Below are 14,983 nucleotides of genomic sequence, written 5' to 3'. Positions count from 1 at the left end.
AGATGATAGGGATGGTGCTCATGTCAAACATCAGTATGTTTGCATTAAATGCTGTAAATGCATGCGTGTGTACAACAGTTGTTTGAGAATCCGCAGTTCTCTTGGTACGTTTGCTTTGCTGTCCAGGTACCTGCCACAGCTACAAGCACCAATACAGAGGTTAGTCTGAAAGACTTCAGAGAGGCGCAGGTAAACAAAAGTGTTTCATTCCCTAGGTCTTTCTCGTGCTTCTTTAGGAAATTGCCGTTGAATGAAGGAAAGGCCAGTGAACTGAAGGCTAGGCTAAATGACGTCATTCTTCCTTCACCAAAGGAGAGCAGTTAAGAGGAATTCAGCAGGTAGCTGGGAGTAGGGCAGCAGTGGATCAGATCAGAAGCGTAAGGATAACTCCAGACTGTTCTGTTGTCCGGCTCCAGCCTACGTGTAATGTTGGTGCCTTTGGAGTCCTTAAAAAGAAAAAAAAAAAAGTGTGTGTGTGTGGGTTTCTTGGTTTGTTGTTTTTGTTTCATTGGATCTTTTTAGTTTTGCATGCCTGGAGTATTATGTATTAAGAATATAGTGAGTGGGCCGATCTGTTCTGGGTGTTTTATAGGATAATGTATCTTGCCACGTGATTTGGCAAGAAGCAGGTTAAAAATACTGTCTGCTAAGCAGCTTGCTTTCCCCATGGTCTCAAAGACAGAGGGTTGTATTTTGAGGCGAGAGGACCCTGGCAACGGGTGAACTAGCCTGACTGAATGTGCTAGAAATGGTCAGGTTTAGGCAGGGATTTTTTTCTGCAATTCTGTAAACATTTGTGCAAAGCAAAAACTATCAAATTGTAAACCCCTAAGGAACAGAAAGCCCAAGTAAAATATAGCGTTCTTTGATTAACTTTTTCAATGGAAACAGAATTAGGCCACTGTCCAATGCTTTTGCGTATGAATTTATTTAAGACTTCTGAGCTAATTTTACTGACCTTATTCAGTATCTCATTTCATAACCAGTTCCATTTAAATCAGTAGAAGAGTATGGGGGTTTAGATTTTTTTTTCTGATGTATTTCTTAGTCTTGAAACATTCACATCATAATTCTCTTTGTCCTTGTATTTAGTACATGCAGAGTTGTCATGAAAATGTGTTGGACCTTTTGAGTGGTTCTTTGCTATACCTTTCTTGCATTCCCTGGTACAGTTTGGCTTGCTTTCCTTTTTGTGCTAAGATTAATAGCTGGAAACTTTTTGTGGTCTATGTGTTTATTTTACCCTCACTATTTTTGATATGTATCTGCAGAGAGAAATGGGCAATGTGTAGCTGTTCAGTAAAGGCTGAATCTTATTTTAGTAGGAGTTATGCAAACACATTTAACTTGTTTACTGAACAAACATATATTCACGGAGCCTTGAGTTACACTGTTGACTTCTACAATGTAAAGTGGAAATGAACACAGGGATAAAACTGGGAGAATAAAAAAAGGAAGGATGATAAAAATGCCTTTTTTTTTCTCTTAAGAACAAAGCTGTTTTACACTTGGCCACAAACCCCTTCTTTCTTGGTAATATATATTTAGAATGATTTAGGAATGCTTTAGCATTTTAGATGTGTATTGCAGGATTTCTGAAGCTGTGCACTTTTTGTAGGGCTTTGAATAAATGAAATACTATCTTAGGTATTGTCCTCCATTACTGTACTATCTGAGCAACTCCTTAATCTTAAATGTACTTACTCTGACAACACCTCTGTAAGTTACAGGAGATCTATTGTCCTTTTCACAAGTGAAGAACTAAGGAACAAAGATGCTCAGACTGAGATTTTCTTTTGAGGATCCCTGCCTTAATTTGAGTGAGAACTATGTTATCTCAGTGTCTTTTCTGTTTGCATTTAAGTTTGTTAGTGGTGCAGTACTAATTGGGGCAACACCTGATTTCCTTTAAAATCAAAATTAATAAGGTTGGTGAGTACAGAATGTTTTGGGTGAAGTCAGTGAAAGTGATGTGACTTGGTTTTGATAAATGGTATGAATTAATCGTTTTTGCAAAAGGTAAATAGAATCTGCACTGCTTTTTAGAGGAACTTATTGGGAATTAGGGGGTTTATATGATATGATATGCCTGGCATAGCACACCAACACCTTTCCCCTTCAAAATCTGAAACAATTTGAAGTGATTTTTCTGAATGGAGAAAGCAGGAATTGAAAAAACTGAAGCAGAGGCATGTATCACTATGGGTCATCATTCTGCTAGGTTTTAACTGACTGGGGGGGGGGGGGGGGCCGGGGCAAGATCCCTGCATGCTCCTCTGGTACCTAGACACAGTAAACCAATCTGTGATCCACTTAGACTGCCTAACAGTTGCTGAGCTGGTGGGTAAAGTCAGGTCTCCGTTTTTGTGGTTATTCCCTAGAAGCCGAAATGCATAGTTTGGGTTGCTGTCCTGCAAGTGTGGCTTGCAAAGCTACTGGGGTGCACTGCCCTTCCCTCTTGCCCAGCTGAGCTGGCACCTCTTTGAAACACCCATACAAATATATGAATTGTTTCTTCTACCTTTGTCATATAATTTGATAGTATGTTCCTGATGGAGCCCTGATTTTAAGTGTGGCTTTTTATAACTAATAAACTGTGTAACTTGGCTTATGGTTTTCATTATATATGGCTGAAACTTTTTTTTTACCGAGAAACAAGAAAGCTTATATAGCAATGCCTTAGTCCTAGTGTGATGTATTACTGCAGAGTCCCAGCGAGGCACTTTTTTTTTTTTTTTTTTTTTTTCCCCCCTCCCCAGGTCAGCAGATGCTTGTAGGTTTTGATAGATACTCTCCAAGTATGTCTCAAAAAATTAATTATGAGTTGTCAAAGGAGCAGAAAACATACCCTTAAGTCTTTGGGGGCTTCAGCTGTGTGGTCCCAGAGCTGTTTCTGAAAGGAGGTGGTTATAAGAGTGAGGGAAAGGAGAGGAAAAAAAAAAAAAATCCGTATTAGTTACACTTGCGGTACTGATGAGGGCTGATGCGGAGTGCATGTTGTATGTATTTGTAAGTGTATTTGTGTTGACTGAAAATGTTTTATCAGTGTGTCTTTTAAAAAAAACAACCAGTTTTTCATCAAAATGTGACTTCTCAAGGGAAACGACTTCTTATAAATATGTTTTGTGTTCTTCAATATGAAGAATAATTCCTTATTTACAACATACAGACACTATCCTTACGGTACCATTTTGTGTCATCTTGCATGGGTCTAGTGAGTGTGATACTGACTGAGACTTCAGTAATTGCGTCTCTACTGCAGTCCACGCTAGGGCTCTACAAGGTGTTGATCAAGTCAAGTAACTTGGTTTTATTTTCATATTTATTCAGTGGAAAAAATGGAATTGATTTCTTTAGTTCCTTTGAGATTCACTAATAAATGTTGTATCCGTCGACTATTTATATTACCTACAAGATACTGAATAATCACACATGCAGGTACTAGATAATAAATTACACTATGATTATTTGTTATGGCTGAGGTTTATTTCAAGGAATTCTGAGAAGACTGAGCATCAGATTGCCATGCATTTTCTGTCGTAATTGGATGCTTTATCTTTCTTAAGAAACCTGCATTTTCAGGCACAAAGCTTCATTTTTTGTAGAGATGAGATGTCATGGAAAAGGTCTCTTGTAGGTCAGTCAGACTGAATTCTTTTTTGCTGGTGAGACTGTTCTGTAGCTGCATATCTGTACATTAATTAGGTAATTTAATATCCTAGTTAGCAGTTGTAGAGAGATGCCAGTACTGGAAGGCTCCTCTTATTTTGTGGGCCTTGCCTTGAATTTTAGATCAATCTAATGCTGGGAGGGAGGAGAAACCAAGCTGCTTGTGTCTGAGAAAAGGAAAAAGGCTAGTGATATCAGCTGTTCTTTATCAGTGGTGATAAGAGGATTGTCTTCACTATCAGCTGTTTACTTTCTGCCTAATTTGCAGCCCCTTTCCTGGTGCTGAAAACCAGCCTTCTCCTTCACAGCCTGTGAGGGGAAAAAAAAAGGCCCAAACCAAACAGTTCTGTTTTCCACTCAGGTTGGGTTTCTATTCTTGCTTCTTTCCTCTGCGCTTATTTCAGTTAATGTGCATCCTTACTGTTCTGTATCTGCTCAAGGCAAATGTGGTCTGACCCAGGTTCTTGCTGGTGATGGACAGTTGTGTCTTCAGCTTTTGTGGTTGGGATCTTCCAATGTGGGAGAACTTTTTCTTTGATCTGTGAAACCTGGGACACTTTTAAGTGAATCAGAGCTTCCAAGAGCCTTTGTTGTTTTTAATATTTTGGCTTTATGTGTCTATGAAAGTTACTTTTTTTTCATCTTCCTATATTTTTTCATGCAGCAGGAGGGTAAAATAAAATAAAATGCAGTCCTTCTAAATAAAATAGTTCAATTGAACTTACATTATTTGTGCAAGCCACAATCTGAAGTTGAAGTACTAAACTTATGCAAAGATTAAGAGAATTTAAATAGAAGTAGAGCAGCTTGGTTAAGGAATAGAATTTTAACAGCCAAAGGTGATTTTTATGAGGATTTATTTTACATTCCTAACACTTATTATACTGCTCAGCAGTGCAGATCATTTTGGCACTTTGCAGTTCTGTTAAAGATACGGATTTTCAGAAACAAGTCTAGTGTTTGTGACAGTGGGCTGCAATTAAAACCTTGGATATTGAACAGTAAATGAGAAGACCTGGTTTGGGGCATCAACGGAAAGAATGCACTAAGTGTATACTTACTATTTAAAGCACTATAGTGCTTTTTGCTATATTCACTGATTAGATCGAAGGGAGTTGTGTAATGTAATGCCTAAGCAAGCAGCCTGCTTGGTACTTCAATAGAGTTTCCTAAATGAAGTTATTTCTAGGCTATTCATGGTCCATGGAACAATTACCTCCTGAGGAGAAAATAAAACATCTTGAGTGTTTCAGACAGCATCTTTGATACTACCGTGGCCAGGAAGTCTCATAAGAAAATGCTTTACCTGAAACAAGAGACTAAGCCACCACCACAGGATCCCTCTCTGAGAAAAGGTACTACATTTTGGATTGGTTGCAACTGTGTTTGGATTCGCAGGGTGACTCTTGGCTCTAAAAAGGAGCTGCAAATGGTCAGTGTTGAGAAGAGCCTTTGGAAAGCAGTTTGAAATGCGCAGGAGCAACTGCATCAAACCCAGTAACTACCAGAGCATGGCTGTTACTGCTCTTTGAAACATTTTCCACTGAATGAAACTTTCCAAAAAATACCATGCATAGAGTAATGAACAGAACTAATAAACTATTTTGCCCAAGCTTCTATATGCAGCACCTGAATTGGAAGTTGCATGATATTGCACTTGGAGGCGTATTTTGGGAAGTTATACTGACTGAGGAAACAGAGTAAAGCTTTTAAACTCTGGGAGTTCATAATTTTTCCCCTTGTCTCTTTATTCTGGCAGTAGCCATTTACAACTGCCTTTTTTAGCCACAGGAAATCCCTTCTCTTGAACTGGTGTGTGAAATGTATTCCCTCTAAAGGCAACATCTGTGCTGCTTTGTGAATTATCAGCCTGAAAGGGTGCTGTATATGCTAATCAGCCTAACCGTGTTAATGGTAAGGAATGATAATTATTTTCAGGTGGGAGTAGGTGCTGTTTGACACCTAGGGAAATAAGATTGAGACCATAAATTATTGCAGACATCTGCAAAGATGTACTGCTATAAGTTGTCTTTTTCTCTTTAGCTGCTTACATGAGTGTGTTTAGCTTTTTTTTTTTTTTAAAAAAAGGGTGGGGGAACATGCACATCGGAGTTAATCAGAATTTGATTACAATAAGAGCTCGTAAAATTATCGTACAGTGTTGTTAATTATTAGAAAGATGATGTTGTATGTTGAAGTAATTGCAGTAAACAGCCCAGCTGGAAAAATATCGTTCAGATTTTCAGCCACTAAACTGTATACTTTGAGCTTGTTTCTATCCCTGCCTGTTAATTGCTTCATTGTTAATTTATTTCTTACTTGGTATTTTGTAAATGCCTGATATTTACCACCTAGGTAAGTACCTCATTGTCCTAGGAATTTTTTAGATATGTGAGAAAACACTATTCTCTGAATGACTTCCTAAATTTTTGTGCCTTGTTTGTGTAGTTACTAGCCAAGACATACCAAGGATACTATTTAAGGTACTGGGTTTTTTTTCTAGCCTGTCTCTGTTTCAGGAGAAATCAGTTGGCCCTGGCTACACTGCATTAGTGATAAAAGCCAGCAAATGCCACTCTGATCCTCCTTCTTTCTAGAGCTTTTGGAAACCATTTCTTTCAGGGATCTTTAGCCCCAGGCATTTTTGCCTCTCCTTAAACTCGGTCTTCCCTGCACTTGCCTTCAGTTCAGGATTGCTGGACTTCAAGATGATTAAAAATACTATTTAGGTATTAATCATCTCCTTTTCAGTAAGTAACAAGGTTGTCTAAAGGATTAAGGTTTTCTGCCTCATTTTACTAGTGGCTCAGTGTGCAAGCCTCTGAGTCGAGGGGAAACTAATGTTCAGGCTGAAATTTTACACCCCTCCTGAATTTTGACGTAAGTGTGACCTACTGGGAGTGAGAAATGGATATAATTGTTTATTTTATAATTTCCTGCATGGACGTTTTTGCCTTAAGTGAGATCACTGGATAAGAGCTTAAATGCACACAAAGACAAGCTGTTTCACACCTACTATGAGGTATGGGTTTATATGTAAAGTTCTGTGAAGGATCTCCTGATAAGTAGGAATTTGTAGTGGTAGCACAGTGGTCTGTGAATGTCTCTTCATGTTGTAATTTGAGCTGTTGACATCCATGTCAATAGCCTTTAAGTCTCTTGTTCTTCTGCCAGGGTTTTGTATTGCAAATAAAAAACATGGATGGGGCATGAGGCGCTAGCAAGAAATTCAAAGGACAAAGCTTTATCTGTGCGTTTTGCTTGAATTATGACTGTGCTGGAAGCTGTGTTGGAAATACCTTCTTGCAGTATGAGGATATGGACGTTTAAGCTTTGATGCTGGACACAGTAGGGTTGTACTTCTACCTGGGTCACCTGATGGCCCCCCCTGAGGCTTCGCAGGCTGTTGGCTCCGGCAGTGTCATGGTAATGTGGACGTTCAGCAGCTGGTGCCTGAACAACATCAATTATGTCTGTGTGCCACTGTGGCGTATCTGCACCTGAAGTCAAATATGAGACTTCTTCTCGGGTAGAAGAAATATTAACGCTTTTTCACCGTTGTGGTTCGGACTCCTTTTTGTGTGAAATAATAGATGGCAATACAAAATATCAAATCTGCTCATCTTTCATGACCTTGGCAATAACAAAAGATAACCTCTGTGTAATGCTAGAATGTTGAAAATATAGGTTCAATATCTCATAAATTAGTGGATTTTTGCAGGTGTTGCATTTCAATTTGAAAAAACAGAAGAAAAAATGAATTGGATTTTTGAATCTTAACATTTGGTGGTCCTGGTAAATGTTAGACCCATGTATGCATATATAACTTGGATCAATAATTTAGTTAGTCCATTTCTAATATCCAAATGATATAGCCAGCATCGTTTTAAGAACTGGAATGATATTGATTGACACAGTAAGTACAATTAAAAAAAACCCATCAAATAATTCAAAATTACTTAGGGTCTGTTCGAGCTGTTTTGAATAGGCATCCTGTTGGGATACAAGGAATGAAAGTATATCTGATTATTGATGTGATAGTCTGTGTATTTGTGTGTGCTGCTAAAAATCAACTAAAAAATTTGCTTTGAAAAGAAATTATTCTACATGGTAAAATGGTTTTAAGAGTTGCAGTACAGCCCACCAGGGTTGGAGTAGTGAAGCAAATTATTAATTGCATTGAGATGGACAAATTTAGTATGCTTTATGTTGAACATTGATAGCGGCCAAGTTTTAAATATGAGATTGTATGGCCTCATAGCTAGTGCTGTGAATTGTAGCCCAAGATTTGGATTTGGGTTCCAGCCCTTCGACAGCACTACTGGGTGACCTAAGGGTAGCCATTCCCTAAATCTGTTCAGAAAGGAATTAAATGTTGCGCAACTCTTGCAAGAACTCCAAGCTTGAACTAAGGAATAAACTCACTCATTTCAGGAAAGGTGTGTCATGAAACCTTTAAGATCTTTCCAGAGTCAGTCCCAAAGGGGACCAAAATTCCTCACAGCCCGAGTAAAACTTTGAAGACATGCGGTCTTCCCATACTGGTGTTTCTTAAATCTTAGTCATGTTCTTTCATTGCAAGATGAGTTCTTATGGGAGAGTTTTGTCATAGTTAAGAATAGACCAACAGAGAGCTCCTTACTTGATCTCAGTTTAAAACTTACCTTGAGATAACACCAGAGGCAAATTGCCCTTCCCAAATACTAAAAGCAATGTAATTACTTGAAATGGGTAGCGTGATGATAGGACTTTTTCTTTAATAGTGAAGTAGACATGTTTTCATGAAGTTTAGGCATAGAAAAAAATACTTCAGCTTTTGGCTAGCAGGTTAAAACTGTAAAAAGGCCGATTGTGTGTGGCATAGTGTCTTTTATATGGTAAAATATACATTTGTACAACTAAAGATCTGTGACAATAGGGACAAAAGTCGAGGTTTTGAGGGGTTGTCTGTATCCTTTTGTGTTACAAATCCATCCGGTTCCTCAAACCTACCAGTCCATTCATCCTGCCCTTATCTCAAGGGCACTTAATCCTTTGTTATAATCCATATGGATAGCCATAAACTCATAAATTATAATTTCCCAGTAAGAGAAGTACTAGAAAAATATCCATCAGACTGCCAGGTGCTTAGCTTCAGGCTTGAACCTGAGGTTTGCTTTTTTCAGTGAGTCAGAACTTACACACTTTAACATGCAGAGAGCAAGAAAATGTTATATGTGTGGGATAAACACAATCGTACTTTGTTACGGACACTTAAAAGTTGCACAAAATGACAAGCAGGTGGGTTTTTTGTTTGTTTTTTTTTAAATGGACATCACTGCTTTAATATGAAAAATGTTCATAGGCTATAAAGAAGTAATTCTAGTTCAGATATAATCTGTGAAGGGCCTATTAGTTTTTTGATTGCTAGGACTATGGTAGGATTACACAGCAAAGCAGAGAGATTCTATTTGTCAAAAGTGACAGAGTTTTTCCAAGAAATCCATATTGCAGGAGCTATAAAAGAATCAACTTAGTTTTCCATTATTGGAAAAACAGATTTATTAGGCATTTAGGAGAAGTATTTACGTTACTAGATAAGGTTAGGAAGGACAGACCAATAGGCCAAACTGAAAGTTAGCTGAAAATGTGTCTTTCTTTGAAAAGTGTAACAAAAGCTTGCTAAGTAAGTATGCAAATCGTGTATGAGAGAGCATTAGCACCCGGTGGGGCTAATTTGCAGCATTGATCTAAGACTCAAAGGTGCTGAGAAGAAAAGCTGCAGCTTTTACTGGGCTCTGGGTGGACTCCCCAGGACACTGTCGAGTGGAAATTCTGAGTTTCCCAGCCAGATATTCCCCATGTCCTGTGGTGTAAACGCAAAACCTAGCAAATTGGACACGTGTGGATAGTATAAAAATGGAGACAACAGGAAGGCAAAGCAAGCAAACTAAAAAAACAGTAGAAATCTTGTATTAGCTAGGTGGATTATTCTGTAAAATGGGGAGGACAAATTACTACCCAGAAAGGTGGTGGTGGGGTTGTTTTTGCCTTTTTTTTTTTTTTTTTTTTTTTTTGAACAGAAGTTTGTTGAAGTCTGAATTGCTTTCTGGAGGGAAGAGCTGGAAGTCATATCAGAAATGAAATGTAAACTCTCTCAACTTTGATCTGTGCATTAGCAACTTGCCTCAGCTGTGTGAATAGGTTTTATGAGAGATGAAAGATGGGTCTCACATGTAAGGCACTGAAAAGTCAGCAAGGTCTGGCTTCAGGGGTGTTTTTTGCTTCTGCCGCAGTGTCTCCCAGTATTCTAGTACATCAGTTCTTATAGGAGCTTCTGTGGTGTTTATTTTTTCTGGCCCTTGTCCAATGTTTTCAGATGATGCACTTTCAGAATCTTTGCTCAGCATCTTAAACTAATAATTTTGGTCTCTAGAAGAAACTGAAATACAGAAAATAATCTTGTTGAATGGATGAAGATGGCTTCCAGGATCATAAAACGGGAATTAAATTAATAAGGATTTCATATGGTGAGTATGTACTGGTTAAAATTGTTGTGTATCTGGATTCCAGAGGCTGTTAATAAATGGCTAGAAATGGAGAGGCAAAAGGGAGGGAATTCTAGCTCCTCAGGCATGAGGGTAACTCAGGAGGTGCTTGAGATCCTTATCCTGAAAGGCACTGAGGATACTCAGCTCTCACTTTTCATCTCTCTCAAGTTCCTGTAGTAGCGCTAGGGCTGTATGAGTGCGATGCAGTTGTTCGAGGAAGTGAAGAATTTTAACGTGTGCAATTTATACTGAGGAAAGTTTGGATAGGAGTGGTGCAGCAAGGGTAGAAAATGATGACAACTTCTAACAGATGAGAGCCATCAGAATTTTGACGTGTTTTCCGTAGAAGATGAGGAATGAAAGGGCACTTCTTGGATAACTGTGTAGGAATTAACTACTTTGTGGTTTGACTCATAGCATAATCACACTCAGGCCAAGACCAGGATGTTTGTACCAGTTAACTTCTGCCTAAATCTTTATAACGTCCAAGCAGTGAGTTATGACTGTTTTACCAGCATTATTTTCCCAGAGAAAATTTAAAGTTGGGCTGAATCATGTTAGTAAATAAGCCTTTTCAAAGGGAAGATATGTGTATATGCCGATGCATGCAGTTTGACTTCTGTGCCTGTGTTTGCTTAAACCTCACGCCATCTCTTCTCTATCTTCTTATCACCAGGATGATAGGGAAGACAGTGTATGTATATGATGTTTTTCCTCTCATGAGAAAAACAATAATTACAGTGAGGAACATTTCCTGAATGCACACACCTGCGTTATAGATGTCATAAAAGACAGTTATGCAAGAGCATTTGAAATAAGTTTCACCCATTTTTTTTTATGAACTTCTGCACGGAACAAAAAATGTAAAGCCAACATTTGGGAATTCAAGATATGTGAAAGAAGAAACATTGGTCAAAGTGTCCCAAATGGCCTTTTTGAGCTTAATGGATGAATACCAACCTGTGTACAGAGCCAGACAAATGCATCTAATCACTTTATTTAGACTTAAGATGATGGTATGTAGACCCAAGCCAGGATAAAATCTGCCCTGCAGGGGGGCAACCTTCATAATTTTTTCACTGGATTAAACTGCAGAATTTTGATTGTTTATTTTGCAGGAAACTAAATCTTCTTACATTGTTGGCAAATGAAACAAAAATTTGTATTGATGTTTTTGCTAGAAAAGTCAGAACACAGAAAAGTGTTTGTGTGGCCTGCATACTGTTTGTCAGTTATGTGTCTATAGCTGGCAAGGTCATTAAACATTGTCTTACGGCTCAGAGTAGAGTGGAAGATGCTGTGAAGTTACATACACTTCCATGCTCCCCATGATACACCCCACCCCCAACCCCCCTACCTGAGAAACTACAGAAATGCAATCAGGCTTGCTTATCCCTTTGTGAAAAATGGGTTTATTAAATCATAGAGTAAAGATAGGGAATTGTTGATTTTTATCTCTCTCACAGACAAGATCCAATTTAGCTGATAGAAAACTGAACCTGAAGAGAATTTTGTAAGTTGTTTATTTTCTTTGCAAATGCATAGGTAACAGTTCATTTGCAAAACGTGTCCTCGGTTACGTTCCTTTTCAAACCTTTTATGTGTCATGAAAATTATGGAAAAATGTTGAGATGACTTGTTGCATTTTATTCAGCTAATGGAAGCAACCTAGGCTTTTTGAAGGGCAGCAGTAGCCACAGGTGTCTTAATTCCAGAAACTTAAAATGCATTCTGAATGCTTAAACCGGCCTGGCTTTGCTGGAGATTGTGCATCAAGTGCGTAATTTTCCTGTTTTTTAAAAAACCTCTTTGTAGCTTGCTTGTATTACAGAGCTTACAAAGGACACTTGTAATCTCCAAACTCATAAAACTTTCCATGGAATTCCCAAGGGCACTGCTGTTGCAGCAGAGATGGACAGGAAGAGGAAAGTATGGTGTTGCTTACAGACCACAAGAGCCTGGGAAACCAGAATTTGTGCAACTAAAAAAAAAATTGAAAGTTATCCCTTCTATCTCAGCAGTAAGAGACCAAATTTACCAATGCGACTTTCTGCTTTTATCAAGATTTTGATAATAATTTACCATATTTGGTATTCCATTGAATGGTTGAAGACTCACAGAAATAACCCATGCAGTGAGTTTAGAAGATGGTGTAACTGTGTGAACTCAGCAGACCGGTTTACATAAACCTTTCTGTTTCCCTCATTGCACTAGCAAAGTGCATTGCAAATGCTGAAGAAGGCTATGAGGTGGAAAAACCGTTACTTTGATGTGATAGATATGTAGCTGAGAGAGGAGGAAATTAGTGGCTTGTCTGGATGTAGAAGGTAACATTAGGTAATGAACTCGCAATGAAATTTCATTGTTAGCTCTGATAATGCCCTTTGAATCTCCCTGTCTAAAATGAGGGCTCTAGAATGGAAACAAGTCTTCTGTAGCTCATTAGTGGGAGCAGAGAGCGGATGCTTGTTCTGCTTTAGCTTATAGTCTGTGGAGTTATTTTCTCACACTGCTTACAATACTCTCGATTCCCTTAAACGATGAATGCTTTGGAACACGGAACAAATTGAAGCGTAATGGCATGTCAGTTAGAAATGAACCAAAGTGAAATGTAATACAAATAGAAATATCATTTATTTTAAATGAAAAATAAAAAGGGCTAAATATCTCCATGAGGATACATTTGGTAAAGTGTTTCAATTTAACTTGTTCATCTGGTATAAATAGCGTGTTCTTCCCTCCGACCACCCTGCATTACAGAAAGCACTGTCAGATACTGCAATCAGATGTGTGTATTTTAGTCTTCTTTCAATGATTCAGTTGACTGAATCTTTTGTTTGTAATTTGATATCTGGGCACCTACAGATCAGCAGTTATTCAGGTTAGGTGTTTGCCTGCTCAAATGAGAGTAGATACCTTGACATGGGGAAATGGGACATGTGTTGAGTTTTGTTTGGTGTTTCATGTTTGCCATACTTGTGCTTTTCAAAGCTACTACTGTGTTATAGGATAGATTTTGCTATTCTGACAGTGATTTTATGCTTGTATGTGAAACAAACCCTCTGGGACTCTGAACAGTTCCCATTTCTTACATTATTGTGTGTTGTTGGTTGTTTGCTTTGTTTGTTCCCCCTCCCCAGCTCCTTGGCAAGCAGGCCTGCTTGCTACTGTTTGCTTGGGTCATTGTTTTCTATTGTTTTTACTTGCTGCAGCGTCTGCTTCAAAAGGATGGGATATCTGACTGCTAATGCAGTGTAAATTTAAAATAGTAAAATAACGGTACTGTGTTGAATAGTTGTGAGTACCTACCTGCCTTTCACACAGTCTTCCTTGCACTAATGGTTCCCATGCATCCCAGAATGTTATGCAGCTGTGTGTTTGGGACAACAAAGCTGTAGACAAGGTGGATGGTGTGAATCAAAGCTCACACGGTAATCACATTTTTGGGACTTTGTGGGATTAAGATCTTGATTTGCAAACCCTTTGCAGCACAGGTGAACTCTACTGATGTGCATGTACAAATCAATATGCAAAGGTAGCCAGATCTTGGCTGGGACTTGTATGTCCTTGAAATTAATAATTATGACCTTCTGACCATGACTTTGCTCAGTACATTTATGCAGCATCTCATGCTGCTGCTTCTTTTGTAGACTGTTAAAAGAGGAATTTTCAGAGCCTTGAAAATTAAAGCTCCTTGCAATAATTTGATTGATTGTCCTTTTATCAAGTGCTGTGCTGGTACTTGTGCATACAACATACAAAGTATCACACGTATTTTCCAATTGAATGACTCTTCTCAGTGGAGAAAATCCATATTCTCTGCTCTAAACAATGTAGACCAAAAGTCGAATAAACACTAAAAAACAAATGGAGTAACTGGGGATTAGCAGACAGTGCATTATGTTGATTACCCACATTGTCTTCAGCTTGATAAATTCTATTTTGCTGTAAGTCAGTTAAATTGTGTGTGAAAATAGAGAAGGTGGAAAAATGAGACTGAACAAGAGGGTTAAATGACAGTGTGCCATTCCAGAAGCAATTAAAAGAAAAAAACAACCCTTGAGGAAAAGAAAAAAAGGAGGTTTTGAAGTGTAAAATAAAATACACAATTCTGTTTTAATGTGGGAAGCTAAAATAGTCTGTCCAATCCTCGTCATTAAACCCATACAAAAGCAGTTGATGAAGTACTTTTTAATGCATCCTGTGGCACTTGCAGTACTGCAACATTGACTTGTGCTAATGAGTAATCACTAAAAATGGGCAAACAGGAAGTAGCAGTAATTCTAAGTCATGGTTTTGGCATCCCATTCACTGAATCCACATTAAGATCCCTGAGGCTTGCTATGATTCAATACGTGCCCTGGCAGATCCCATTGCAGAATAAGGACCTTTAACTTTCTGTTGTAAGTGAATCCTCCTGAACAGATGTGTCTTAACTCAAGAACCACCTTGCATCCAGAAGTTTTTAGAAAGCTGTTGGGAAGGCTCGGTTAGTATTAGCCCTTACTTATTTGCTTTGGTATGCCTTGGCAATTATGGAATGTTAACTGAAACGCACAAAACATCTAAAAGGAAATGTCTGATTAGGCTGGGGAGAGCAGGATCAAGCACAAAGTCAAGGAAAAAGTATGAAGGAAAAACTTCGCAATGTAGCTGAGCTGCTTCTCTTGTAGCCTGTTAATCCTTTTATTTCTGTTTTGAAGTTAAGAATTGATATCCCAGAACTCCAGAGCATCCAGAACTCCAGCTGGAGCCAAGGAGGGTTGGAAATGCTCAGAAACCTT

Source organism: Falco naumanni, chromosome 19, assembly GCF_017639655.2.
Source record: "Falco naumanni isolate bFalNau1 chromosome 19, bFalNau1.pat, whole genome shotgun sequence".
NCBI lineage: Eukaryota > Metazoa > Chordata > Aves > Falconiformes > Falconidae > Falco > Falco naumanni.
Note: the sequence above shows the minus strand (reverse complement) of the source record.